A 13,501-nucleotide genomic window follows, 5' to 3' on the forward strand; every position below is an offset into this window, starting at 1 on the left:
CTAGAAAAAAAATAAATAAATAAAAGGCAGCCTTCTTGAGTAAAAAAAAGCCAAGGCTAGAAAAAAAATAAATAAAAAGGCAGCCTTCTTGAGTAAAAAAAAAGCCAAGGCTCGAAAAAAATATCGAGCGAAAAATAGAAATGATAAAAGAATGCTCAAAAGAATAAGTTGACTTGGTTAGATGGTCGAAAAATCTCATGTTTGGGTGTTGAGCTGTGAGAAATTTGTACGCATTGACTGAGATGTGAAAGATGTGATGGATGTGCTAGTATTTTAAGAATGGTGGTAAGCTACTTAACCATATATTATCCCACCTTTACCAAAAGCCCCGTTACATCCCAATGAATAAGACCTTTTCATTTATGCATCATATTGACTTGTGAGCGATGAATTTTGCTTGAATTTGGGAGAAAGATCTTATGTGCTTAAAATAAAGAATAGCCAGAAGAACTTCTCTTTAGGAATTAGTAACGATGGTTTGAGACTCCCAAGACACAACTCGAACTTATATTGAAGCATGGGATGCCTAGGTCTTAAGGAATTAGTTCGTGCACAATTCTTGTTCAAAAGTTTTACCCGCGAGTGAATTCACGGTCGACCTAATTTCCCTACTGATTCGTTGGCGTGACTTGAAGGAGAGGATTATCTAATATCTTCTGACTGTGCTTTATTGTCTAACTTGCTCGAGGGCTAGCGAGACTTAAGTTATGGGGGTGTTTGATGTGGGTGGGTAATTGTCTAACTTGTTCCTCGGAGTATACAATGGAATGGAGGGTAGCGTATTACTGCTCCAAGTCAGTTTTGACCACTTCGATATTAAGTTGGTCTTGCTGTGTCCAAAATCTGAAGATCACGATACCAGGATGTGTGGTTAGTCATTCTCTTCGTTGTACATACATTTAGATATAATTTTTTGTTTAGTTGTAGGAAGTGGAATGCATACAACAATTTATTATTTTTATTCTTTCTATATGTTCTACTAAACCTGTAACCCTTTTCTTGTCTGTATGTAGGAAAGAATTTCTATTTGAGTCAGATTAAAGAGCTGTGTGCCAATCCTATTGTATTTGAGGCGACTGAGATAATTTCTAGAGCAGTCATTTCAGCTGGTAACTAATGATAATATCCTTTGCATCAATGTCTTGATTTCCATAATAACTATTAAAACAAAAGAAGTGAGGCGATAAAGGCTTGTTTGCATCGAAATTAATTGGTTTTAATTAGAAATAAGATGTGACCTTGCAGGAATCACAAACAGAGTTGACACCGATGAATGGAATCCTTCCACTGATACACATCTTCCTCGATTGATAACCTCTCTGGAAATGTTGTGATACACCCAAAATTTTAATTATTATTCCAGCAGTTGTGTTTGTCTACGACAGTTTGATCAACTAGCACGGGACCAAGTTTTCTATAGATTGCAAACTTGAGTTTGCTCGTACTGCTTGCTCATCTAAATTCTGCTGCTGGGCTGCGCTGCAAGCAAAACTCGTTCCTTTGTTGAGAGCTCTACTTTACTGTTGATCAAGTTCCAGAGATGTCCACTGTTCTTCAATAACCATGTTCGAGCCTTGTTTCCATTCAATATACATCCAAAACATGTTATCCCAGCTAGCCATATTCTTTCCAAGTCTCTTTTCTCAGCCCTCTTACAATCACTGCTCTTGAGGTAGCACTACAACTCCATCGTTTTGTAATCACAGTTTTCTTAGTGTGAAAAGCAATGGCTCGTTGAACACGATAATCCCTAATTTGAATAATTTTTATGTTTAGGGCATAAAATCAAACACAGGGGAGAAAGCACTGGTTCTGCTTTCGGATAGAAGTGTTAGTTCATCCGATTTTCCTCCTCTTCACATCTTTTGTAGCATTCTACAAGAACTTTGCACTTACTGTAAATTATCATTACAGGTAGTGACAGTTCCCACAGAAGACCTTCTACCAACTAATCCTCGGATACTTAACTAAGTTGATGATCATCCACAACTAAGTTATTTGAGCGTTTAGTTCTTCACAATCTTCAATATAGATATTTACAAGATAATTTAAATGTAATTCTCTATTTTTTAGATCCTTTTCATTTTGTTTGTTTTTACTGATTGCCTCTAATCTTAAATCATTTTCTTGTATTTGCTTTGGATAGAGAATGGCAGGCTCTGGATTTTTGTCCGTCAATCCATTTAAAAATGTCTAGCTATATGGGGATGATAAAGAAAGAAGCTTTTGGACACTCCTCATGCTTATGCTGTAGCTGATGCGACATACAATGCAATGATAGCAGGTGCTATATAATACCTTAATTACCCGGAGAAATGATTGCCTTGTTAGCATATTGGTTAGCAAGTTGCTAATTTTCACTTTTCGTTTTGCTATTTTTTATATTGCAGATGAAGTAAGCCTGGCTATAATTATCAGGTTAGCTGCAGTTTTTGTTATGATATTCTTCCTTACAGCATGCTGTAGTTTTCTTTGTAATAAATAGTGTTTGCGTGATTAACTTTATTTACCACTATTTGTTTGGTACCTGGTTTGAAGTTTAAGCTGAAAGGTTAAGAGAGTGGACGGAAGGGGCACAAAATGAGGAAATTGACTGATAAGAAAGGAGGGAGGTGCAAAAACAAAGAAAAAAAAGAAAGAAAAACAGAAAAAAAGAAAGGAGGTGCAAAAAAGAAAAAGAAAAAAAAGTAAGATGGAGATGCATGCAAAAATATAAGATAAAGCGTTGTTGGTGGAGATGGAATCAAGAACTGTTACAAGGGAGAAAAGGAGTTGATATAGGTGAGGAATGAGGCTGACATAGGGGGGAACAAGATGAGGAAGTTGCCTGATAAGAAAGAAGGAGATGCAAAAAATAAGAAAGAAAGAAAGAAAGAAGGAGATGCACACAAAGAAAGAAGATAAAGATCTGTTGGAGAGATGAAATCAACAACCTCATGAACTATTACAAGGGAGAAAAGGAGTTGAAGTAGGAGAGGAATAGGATGACAAAGTTCTGAACATGCAAGGGAAGAAGAGAAAACTGCCAAGTCTAGGACATGCTCCAGATCCCATGACGTGCAGAAGCTGACCAACACAAGGTGACCCCCTTTCTTTTCTTTTATTCTTCTTTTTATTGGTTGGTCAGTGTTTTTAGTCTTCTTCCACACTAAGCCCAACTTGCAAGTACGTCCTTAGTGGGAGGAGGTGTTCATTATTGTCTTGCTTTTGTTTGTATTTTTGTGTACATGTTTTAGTAGCAAGTCGGACCTAGTGTACCTTCAAAATGATTAATTCGTGCTTTTGTTTGATGAGTTCAGTTTTTAACTACATGACTCCAGTGGAGTGATTTAAGAATGATGGAATATTGAGTTTAAGTTGGATGAAAGCTACATTACGTGAAATTTGAGTCTTGATGTAAAACACTCTCTACTTTATTCTGAATGACTTTATTTTGCATGTATTCTTCATGAGGTATGGTCAATATGCAATAGGCATCGAGGGAAACTAGGATCCCAGCTAGCCATATTCTTGCCAAGTCTCTTTTCTCAGCCCTCTTACAATCACTGCTCTTGAGGTAGCACTACAACTCCATCGTTTTGTAATCATAGTTTTCTTAGTGTGAAAAGCAATGGCTCGTTGAACACGATAATCCCTAATTTGAATATTTTTTATGTTTAGGGCAAATAAAATCAAACTCAGGGGAGAAAGCTTTGGTTCTAGTTTCGGATAGAAGTGTTAGTTCATCTGATTTTCCACCTCTTCACATCTTTTGTTGCATTCTACAATAACTTTGCACTTACTGCATTATCATTACAGGTAGTGACAGTTCCCACACAAGACCTTCTACCAACCAATCCTCGGATACTTTACTAAGTTGATGATCTTCCACAACTAAGTTATTTGAGCGAGCCTTTAGTTCTTCACAATCTTCAGTATAGATATTTACAAGATAATTTAAATGTAATTCTCTATTCGAGAACCTTTTCATTTTGTTTGTTTATACTGATTGCCTCTAATCTTAAACAATTTTCTTGTCTTTGCTTTGCAGAGAATGGCATGCCCTATATTATTGTCAGTCAATCCATTTAAAATATCCAGCTATATGGGGATGATATAGCAAGTAGCTTGCTGATGCAACATGCAATGCAACGATAGCAGGTACTATATAATACCTTAAATACCTGGAGAAATGCTTGTCTTTTTAACATATTGGTTCGGCAACTTCCTAATTTTCTCATTCCATTTTGCTAACTTTTGATATTTACAGATGAAGTAAGCCAAGCTATAATTATCAGGTTAGCTGCAGTTTTTGTAATTATATTCTTCCTTTTTCTTTGTTGTAGCTTTGTTTATAATAAATAGTGTTTGTGTGATTAGATTTATTTGCTACCACTTGGTTTGGTACTCTGTTTAAGTTAAAGGTGAAATGGAAAGAGAGTGAATGGAGGGACAAAATGAGGATGTTGGATGATAGAAAAGAAAGAGATGCAAGCAAAGAAAGAAGAAAAAGAGCTGTTGGAGAAGATGAAATCAGTAACCTCAAAAACCGTTACAGAGGATAAAAGGGTTGAAATAGGAGAGGAATGAGGCTGACACAGTTTTGGAGATTCAAGGGAAGACGAGAAATCAAGACATGCAAATGAGAATGCATACTTGACAAGGGAAAACTAGTGCCAGCATTGTGGAGTACCACTAGCTGACATCACATGATCTCTCATCTACTTATGAGGGCTTGCGATAGAGAATGCAGCTTGATTTTTTGGTATGATTGCTTTCATTTCATTATTTATTTTGAATTTTGAGCTCAAATGCTAAATGCTTATTGCCCTTTTAAAATAACCACGGGGTGTGGAAAGGTGTTCAGAATTTGTTGTAAGACGACTAAGATGTATGTTTCCCTAAGTTATTGACCTTGCTTCCTCACATGCTAAAATGAGTATATGGGTATGTTATTTGTTATCATGGTAGGTGAATACTAAAATAATAGGGAGATGCAGGCTTGTGTATGAAAAGATATACTCCCTCCATCCCACTCTAAGTGACACTTTTCTTTTGTGGGATGTTCCCACTCTAACTAATACAATTCAAAAAATAGAAACATCACTCTCTACATTTTCCCTCTCTTTCCACTTTACTCAAAAAACAACACTACATGAAATCCCATGCGAATACGAAATGCTCCACTCAGAGTGGGACGGAGGGAGTAATACAATGTCTTTCTGGACCGGTGGGCTAAATAGAAGACCAAATCAAGCATAGTTTCTATAGAATGTTCTAATTTTTTTAGTATATTTCTTATCTGTACACAATTTATTAATTCCTGCATATTTTTGTCTCCTTAGGGAACCTCAGATTCTATCAGAATTTGTAAAGAAGACTAGAAACATGCCTTCGAGAAGCTTGCTGCCGTTTTGTGACTGGGAACATATCATTTCTTGTAATTGATAATCAAAAGCACATCAAGGTTGTTTCTGATGAAGGTATCTGCATGTTCTAATTCATTTTCCCACCTCTTTTATTAGTCATCGTCTTTTCAAAACTTCGGGTTTTGTTATACTTGGAGGGTCCCCAAAGAGTATGAACTTTGGGTTCGGCACGGGTTTTAATGCATTATTGGTAAAGTAAGAGGGAGATAGATAGAGATTTTTTTAAGCACCTCATTAAAGAGATGAAAGTTTCCAAAATTGAAAGTTCATACTCTTTGGAGACGGACGAAAAAGGAAATAGTGCATACTCTTTAGGACGGAGGAAGTATATTTTTTTAGGAAATAAGTAGTTATACTGAAAGGAAGTTCCCATTGGGGATCTACTATGGGAAACTCATAATTGTACTAGAGGATTTGCTTGCATTTTTATTTCCTCTTAAAGTAAAGTGGCAGAACAGAATAGGGCAGAGCGGTTGTGACAGCATCAACATATCAAATTAGGCCAGACAAGCTTTAAAGTATAGAGACAGATAGGAGAACAGAATAAGTTGTATATCCAAAGTAAGAGATATTTCCATATGTGTAGGTAGTAGAAAGCTAGGGTTGCACCTAGATACAAAAGATATTCTACAACATCAAGATTAGTTTTATGCATATCAATTGATTTAACAATATAAATTAATTTCCCTATCCACAGCCATTACAAATGCTGCTGGCTTGATTGGCTCTAGTGAGCAAGACCTGATTCTGACAAGATCAGCCCGGAGGTCACCGAATGTCTGACACATGAACAGGTTCATGATTTCAAAGATCAATAATTACTTACATAATGCATATTTTACAACTTGGTTTGATTGCTAAACCATCACACTTATAAAAGGTTGATTTTCCCTCCTCATATTTAGGCAACCGACACAAGAGATGCATTGGCAATGTTTATTTATGTGAGCATGTTCGACTGGCTTGTGGAGAAGATAAACTTGTCACTTCCTAGGGGAAAGGTGATATGGGGTGTTCAGTAAGGACGCTTGTGGAGAAGATAAACTTGTCACTTTCCTAGGGGAAAGGTGATATGGGGTGTTCAGTAAGGATCCTTGATATGGATTTGAGTAACTTAAGGTATACAATGATTGATATTTTCCACAATGTATACTATGGTGTGTTTTGTCCTAGTTTAAATAATCTTAGTTGGATGGTTGCTTTTTTGCACCTAAAGAATGGGTTTTTAGTATGAACTGTTTTGCATCAATTATGCTGACGAGCGGCTCCAACATCATTTCGATCAACATCTCGTCAAACACGGGCAAGAAGTAAGCATCACAAAAGTTATTACAGTTTATTTCCTTCTGTCTTTCCTTCACAAAATAGAGCGTGCAAGGATTACAATTTGTGAATTCATAAGTAAATCTTTCTGCCTTAATTATCTGAATCATTAATGCATTAATCAACTTAATGTTAATTGTTTTGATTTCAAATTGTGCATTAAATATTTTAGCATAACCCTTATGATATATGAATTTTGTTATTAGTTCTGATGAAACATATTTACAATCAAAAGAGTATGAGTTGGATGAAATTGACTGGAAAAGGATTTTGAAGACAACCAAGATTTTGTAGGTCCTTTTGAGAAGGTAATCAGGGTTCTTATTTTTGTATAGTAGGGTTTTCCTTTATCACGCAGCTTTTGATTGACATAGTTCTATTTATGTCTATGGGTGGGATGGGGAGAAGGCCACTAAAGCCATTTTCTGTTAATCAGTAACACATTATCTACTAATTGTAATTTTATTTTTGTCTGACCTTTACTTGCATTTGTTGAATAGATATGTTTTTAGTATCGAACAAATTATGTCTCTTAACTTATGGTGTGCTTGATCAGACATGTATTGGATTTAATACTTAACATTTACTTGTAAACTTAAACATCACTTCAGTACTAACCGTTGGTTTATGGAACACTTTATCTTGGGTTATTTTTGAGCTTTAATTGTACAATGCCAATTTGGCCCACATCTGTAGAGGAGAGACCATCTACAGAATCAGCCCTACCTCAATTCCTTGGAGAGGAAGTTTTTAATCCCCAAGTATAAAAGCAATGCTCTGCCCTTATTGAAGGGGACGAGCAACCGGTAAGGAAAACAAAAATCCTCCTTTTCCCTTTGAATCTGTGACAGTTACAATTAGTTATATTGAATTCATTTTCCACTTTTAAATGCTTGCTAGCTAGTAGACAACAGAACAAAGCTTTGTCGATGTTAGCTTTTCTTTTCTCTACCAAAGAATGGTTGAGTTCTTTTGTCGCCATGTTGCTAAGATTCTGTTGTGATTGCTCCAATTTGTTAGTTTAGAATTTCTGTAAGTTTTTTGAGAAGATCTATTGAATTTCCATGTTTCTGTATATTTTTACCAGCCTACCTATGATCTACTTGCATTACTCTCTATTTTAAGCACATTAGTTTAGAATTTTGCTAAGTTTCCTCTGCATTTTTTTACCCCTTTATATAATGTTTACTACATGAGTTCTTTTGGAAGTTAGAGTTTGTATGCTCTTAGATTAAGTTGACTGATCTCCATTTTCTAGCCATGTTTGTGAAGTTTCCAGCCCATTGTCTTTCATGCTTCAACTTTTGTTTAATGTCCACAGTTTCCTAAAACATGATTTCTACTCTCTTTTGAATCCAAGTTTATTTAATTTAGGTTATATTCTGTCTTTCAGTGTTCTCTTTCAAGCTTTCCTAAAGTAGGATGGAAGTCTCGATTTCCCACACTTAGTTAGATTCAGTTTACGCTCTTATTCCTAGTTCTCATATTTAAAATTATAGTTTCCCGCATTAGTGTTTAGGTCCACTTTAATCCTTAAGGAAGTGGTGGCTTACACCAAACCTCATATAAGCAACTTCATTGTTGTTGGGAATATGTAAGGTGCTAAAATATAGACCTGTAAGCATTCTTTTTAATGGTCAAGTTGAACCTTGAAAAGATATTATTTTTGTCTATTCTTAGTCATATTTTTCTGACATGGCTTTGCTATTTTGCGCACATCCAATGTTAAATTCTTCAATTATGAGCAATCCTTGAAAAGGTGAGTATGCATTTCAATATCAGTGAGTTTGTTCCCTAGTCTGCATATTTATGATTAACTGGAATTGACATTATTCCATATTTGACCGGTAAAGAATTGTTCAGTTGTTCCAAGGAGAGTGGCACTACCACATTTTCTATAAGCTCTGCTGTGTTGTCCCTTCTGGTCCCCAAGGTTTGTACTCAGCTTTTCCCCAATTATTTAGTTTTCGACCTGTATCCAAGGAGAGTGGTCCCTATCACATTTTCTGTAAGCGAATAAATTGCATATCCAAAGTAAGAGCGATCCCCATATGTGTAGGAAGTAGAAAGTTAGGGTTGCACCTGGATACGAAAGGTATTATACTACATCAAGATTATGTTTATGCTTACCTTTTTATTTAACAATCTAAGTTAATTTCCCTATCTACTGGTGTTACAAATGCTACTTGCTTGACAGCCTTATAGTGAGCAAGACCTGATGCTTACAATGTCAGCGCAGAAGGTACGAGCGGGAAATGATGAGGTCACCAAATCTCTGACACTTGAACAAGTTCATAATTTCAAAGATCAATATTACTTGCATAATGCTTATTTTCAGGATGTTTTGATTGCTAAACCGTCACACTTATGGTATGTTGATTTTCCCTCATATTTAGGTAATTGACATAAGATATGCTCCACCATTGTTTATTTGTGTGAGCTTGTCCTACTGGCTTGTGGTGCAGATCAACATGTCAATTCCACGGGGAAAGATAACATGGAGTTAAGGTATACAATGATTAATATTTTCCTCAATATATATATATAGTATGGTGTGATTTATCCCATTGTAAATAGTCTTTCTTTACCAATCCACTTTAATCAATCTTACTTGTAGTCTTTGATTGCTTTTTACCACCAGAAGAACAGCATTTTTTACATCTGTTACGCTGACGAGCGGCTCCAGAACCATTTCAATCAACATCTCATGAAAACTTGAGCAAGAACCAAGCATCACACATAAAAGCCTTTACAATTTATTTCCTTCTGTCTTCCTTCTCAAAATAGCGCCTGCAAAGATTACAATTTGTGAATTCATAAGTAAATTCTTCTGCCTTTATTATCTATATGATTAATAAACTTAATGCTTACTTCTTTTCTTGCAAATTGTGCATCAAATATTTTAGCATAAACTTTCTAATATAGGAATTTTGCTATTGGTGCTGGCGAAACATATTTACAATCACAAGAGTATAAGTTATATATAATAGACTGGAAAAGGGTAGATTTTGAAAACAACCAAGATTGTGTGGGATCTGTGTTCTTATTATGGTATAGTAGGGTTGTCCTTTTCCGAGCAGCATTTTGACTGGCATAGTTCTATTTATGTCTATGTGTGCGATGGGGAGACGGGGCACTAATGTTATTTTCTGTTAATCAATAACCCATTATATCTGACTTTTACCTTAATTTGTTGAATAGATATATTTTAGTATTGAACAAATTGTGTTTCCTTACTCTTATGTTTACAATGGTTTTCTTGATCAGACACCTATTGGATTCATATCTATATTGCCAAAGCTACATATTTAACATATGCTGCTAAACTTCAGCATCACTTCAGTACTAACCGTTGATTTAATGGAGAAACAGGTGGAACATTCAGCATTAAACATCATGCCGGGATGGTTAGTGTACTTGTCATTGTACTTTGTGGAATATTTGTACACAACCAATAATTTAGCTAAAGCAAGGGAACCTCTAGTAGGTTTGGCATTTTTCAGTTTACAAATAGAATTTTGCTCTCAGCAACTCATTGTTAGTGTTGACATATGGTTTTAGAGTGGGCGCTCTAGGAATCTGAACAAATAAAATCAAACTCAGGGGGAGAAAGCTTTGGTTCTGTTTTTGGACAGAAGTGTTAGTTCATTTATTTTTTTCATCACTTCACTGGTTTTGTTGTATTCTACAAGAATTTTGCACTTACTGCATTATCACTATTGGTTGTGACAGTTCCCACAGAAGACCTTCTACCAGCCATTGAGAAGATACTTGACGAAGTTGATGATCATGCACAAGCTAAGTTATTTGAACAAGCCTTCAGTTCTTCACAGTCTTCAGCATAGATGTTTACAATTACTTGCATATACCTTAGTTTGTTCTCTTTGTTTGAGGGAAAGCATACATCCAGTGTGAGAAGGTTTGGTGAGCCTTATTTGTGACACTTTATCTTGGGTTATTTTGAGCTTTAATTGTACAAATACCAACATAATTCTCTGAAACTTGTGTAGCAAATGGAGGAAAATGAATTCACTGGAAAATGGAGTTTGGAAATAACAGAAAAATGCTGCAAAAATGAGCTAAAAGGGAAAAAATGGGAGTGCTAATAGAAGAATGGTTGAATTCTATCGTTGCTTGTTGCTAAGATTCTGTTGTGATTGCTCCAATTAGTTAGTTTAGAATTTCTGAAAGTTTGTTGAGAAGCTCTATTGAATTCCACGTTACTGTATATTTTTCTAGCCTACCTATGATCTACTTGCATTGCTCTCTGTTTTAACCACATTAGTTTATAATTTGCTAAGTTTCCTGTGAATGTATTTACCCCTTCATATGATGTTTATTACATACTTCTTTTCGAAGTTGTTAAAATCAATTTCTATGCTCTTAGATTAAGTTGACTGGTCTCTATTTTCTAGCAACTTCATTGCTGCTGGGAATATGTGTGGTGCTAAAATATAGACATGTAAGCATTCTTTTAATGGTCAAATTGAACCTTGAAAATATATTATTTTTGTCTATTCTTAGTTATATTTTTTTGACATGGCTTTGCCATTTTGCACACATCCAATGTCAAATTCATCAATTATGAGCAGTCCTTCAAAAGGTCAGTATGCTTATCAAAATCAGTGAGTTTGTTCCCTAGTCTGTATATTTATGATTGACTGGAATTGACATTATTTCATATTTGACCTGTAAAGAATTGTACAGGTTGTTCATGAAGAGTGGTCCTATCACATTTTCTATAAGCTCTACTTTGTGTCCCTTCCGGTCTCCAAGGTTTGTACTAAGCTTTTCCCCAATTATTTAGTTTTCGACATGCAAATGTACCTGTTTTTCCTACATAAATAAAGATTATGGGAATAGTTCAAATACTTTTGGACCTGGTGATTACTCTGATATACTTTTTTCTATTATTATATACGTGGCATACAAAAATCTTTTTTATCAGCTTGTATCATTTTTACTTAATAGCTGTTGGTGTTTCATTGTTAAGAACCTATTTTCTTTAAAACATACCAAAGCATGAATGTAACATATAGTGTTGATGATGCATAAGTCATTGCACTTTTCTCTTAATAAAAAAATCATTTATTGCCTAAAACACATGTATAGCTTTTCTGGAAAATATTATAACCGGAAGCCCATGATTATATTTTTCAGGTAGGCTGAGTTTAAGAAGTGCTTCTGAACGCAACTATCTCAGTCCGAGTAAATGTTTTCTGATCCAAAACATTGATAATGAACAAAACCTTCATAATCTTATGGTCAATGACAGGTCTTGAATATGCACTGTATGGTTAGCTACACCCATTTGTTTTTGTCGTACTCAGTCATTATTCAAGCACCCAACCACTTTTGTGTCTGGAGAGGTTTTCTTTAGTGAAGAAACTGATCTTTTTACTGAGCTTTCTAATCTTTTTTAGCATATTTATTAATTATAGCATATGTTTCCACCCCATAAGTAGTAGCCTTAGATTCTATAAAGATGACCAGGAACGCCTCAAAATGCTTGCTACAGTTTTGTGGCTGGGAAACAAAAGCACATCGAGGTTTTTCCTGATGAAGGTAAATGCAATTCTTTTTCCCAATCCTTTGTAATTAGTCCTCATCTTTTCAAAACTTCAGTTTTTGTTGTGTATTATATGGGAGATAATTAGTTACATTGAAGGGAAATTCTCATTGGGGGTCTACTATGGGAAGTTGTAATTGTACTAGAGGATTTGCTAGCATTTCTAATTTTTCTTTTATATAAAGTCGCGTAACAGAATAAGGCAGTGCAGCTGCGACAGCTGCAACATATCAGATTAGGTTAGATAGCGTATTAGGGCAGCGGTGGTGCGACAACGACATAGCAAATTCAAATTAGGAGAAGCGAATAAATTGCATAACCAAAGTAAGACAGATTCCCATATGTGTAGGGGGAGTAGAAACCTAGGGCAACACTTAGATACAAAAGATATTCTACAACATTAAGATTATGTTTATGCTTACCTTTTTTATTTAACAATCTAAATTAATTATGTGTTACAAATGTAGCTTGCTTGACGGGCTGTAATGAGCAAGATCTAGTGCTTACAATGTGAAAGTACGAACGGGATCCGTGCCATTTGAACAAGTTCTTAATTTTTTGTGTGTGCGCGCAGTGTAAATTTTGTGTATGAGTATTTAGTGTGTGTATTTCGTGTGTATAGCTCGTGTATATTGTGTATAGTGTGTGTGTATATGTGTATTTTGTGTATAGTGTGGCTAGTACAGTGTTTGTATTTTGTGTATATGTCACTGCAGCATGTGTATTTTGTTTGTGTGTTGTATGTTTATAAGGTGCGTAGTATATTGTGTGTGTGTGTTTATAAGGTGTGGAATATGTATGTTCTGTATGTGTATTTTGTGTATAGTGTGTCTTTTTTATTATGTTTATAGTGCGTGTAGTACATAGTGGATGTATGTGTGTTTTATGTGTAATGTGTTCGGGGTGTGTTTAAATTGTGTATATTTTATGTATAGTGTAGTGTATGTATAATGTGAAATGTGTGAATTTGTTGTGTGTGTATAAAGTGTGTGTGTGTGAAAAATGTGTTTATTTTTTTTATTAGTGTTTATTTTATGTATGGTGTGTATTGTGTATTGTGTATGGTGTATTTTGCATTTTGAATTTTGTATTTTGTATTTTGTGTAGTGCAAGTGTATCTCTTTTTATAGTCCGTGTATTATGCGGATTTTATTTAGTGTTCTATAGTGCGTGTGCATTGTGTATTTTATATAGTATGTAT

At 35.1% G+C, this 13,501-nt stretch overlaps 1 long non-coding RNA gene across 1 annotated transcript; it reads left to right on the forward strand.

The window, feature by feature from the left end:
- Positions 1-82: 82 nt before the first annotated feature.
- On the forward strand, positions 83-12,723 carry LOC121747697. Its single transcript, XR_006039302.1, has 21 exons — positions 83-870; positions 1,014-1,109; positions 1,246-1,672; positions 1,777-1,830; positions 1,915-2,054; positions 2,147-2,284; positions 2,391-3,080; positions 3,661-3,716; positions 3,799-3,942; positions 4,031-4,140; positions 4,250-4,277; positions 4,360-4,744; positions 5,325-5,462; positions 6,106-6,202; positions 6,314-8,664; positions 8,929-9,101; positions 9,197-11,193; positions 11,324-11,334; positions 11,429-11,507; positions 11,892-12,100; positions 12,200-12,723. It is a non-coding gene; the product is annotated as an uncharacterized LOC121747697 (long non-coding RNA).
- The last annotated feature ends 778 nt before the right edge of the window (positions 12,724-13,501 follow it).

This window comes from Salvia splendens, chromosome 9 (genome assembly GCF_004379255.2).
Source record: "Salvia splendens isolate huo1 chromosome 9, SspV2, whole genome shotgun sequence".
NCBI lineage: Eukaryota > Viridiplantae > Streptophyta > Magnoliopsida > Lamiales > Lamiaceae > Salvia > Salvia splendens.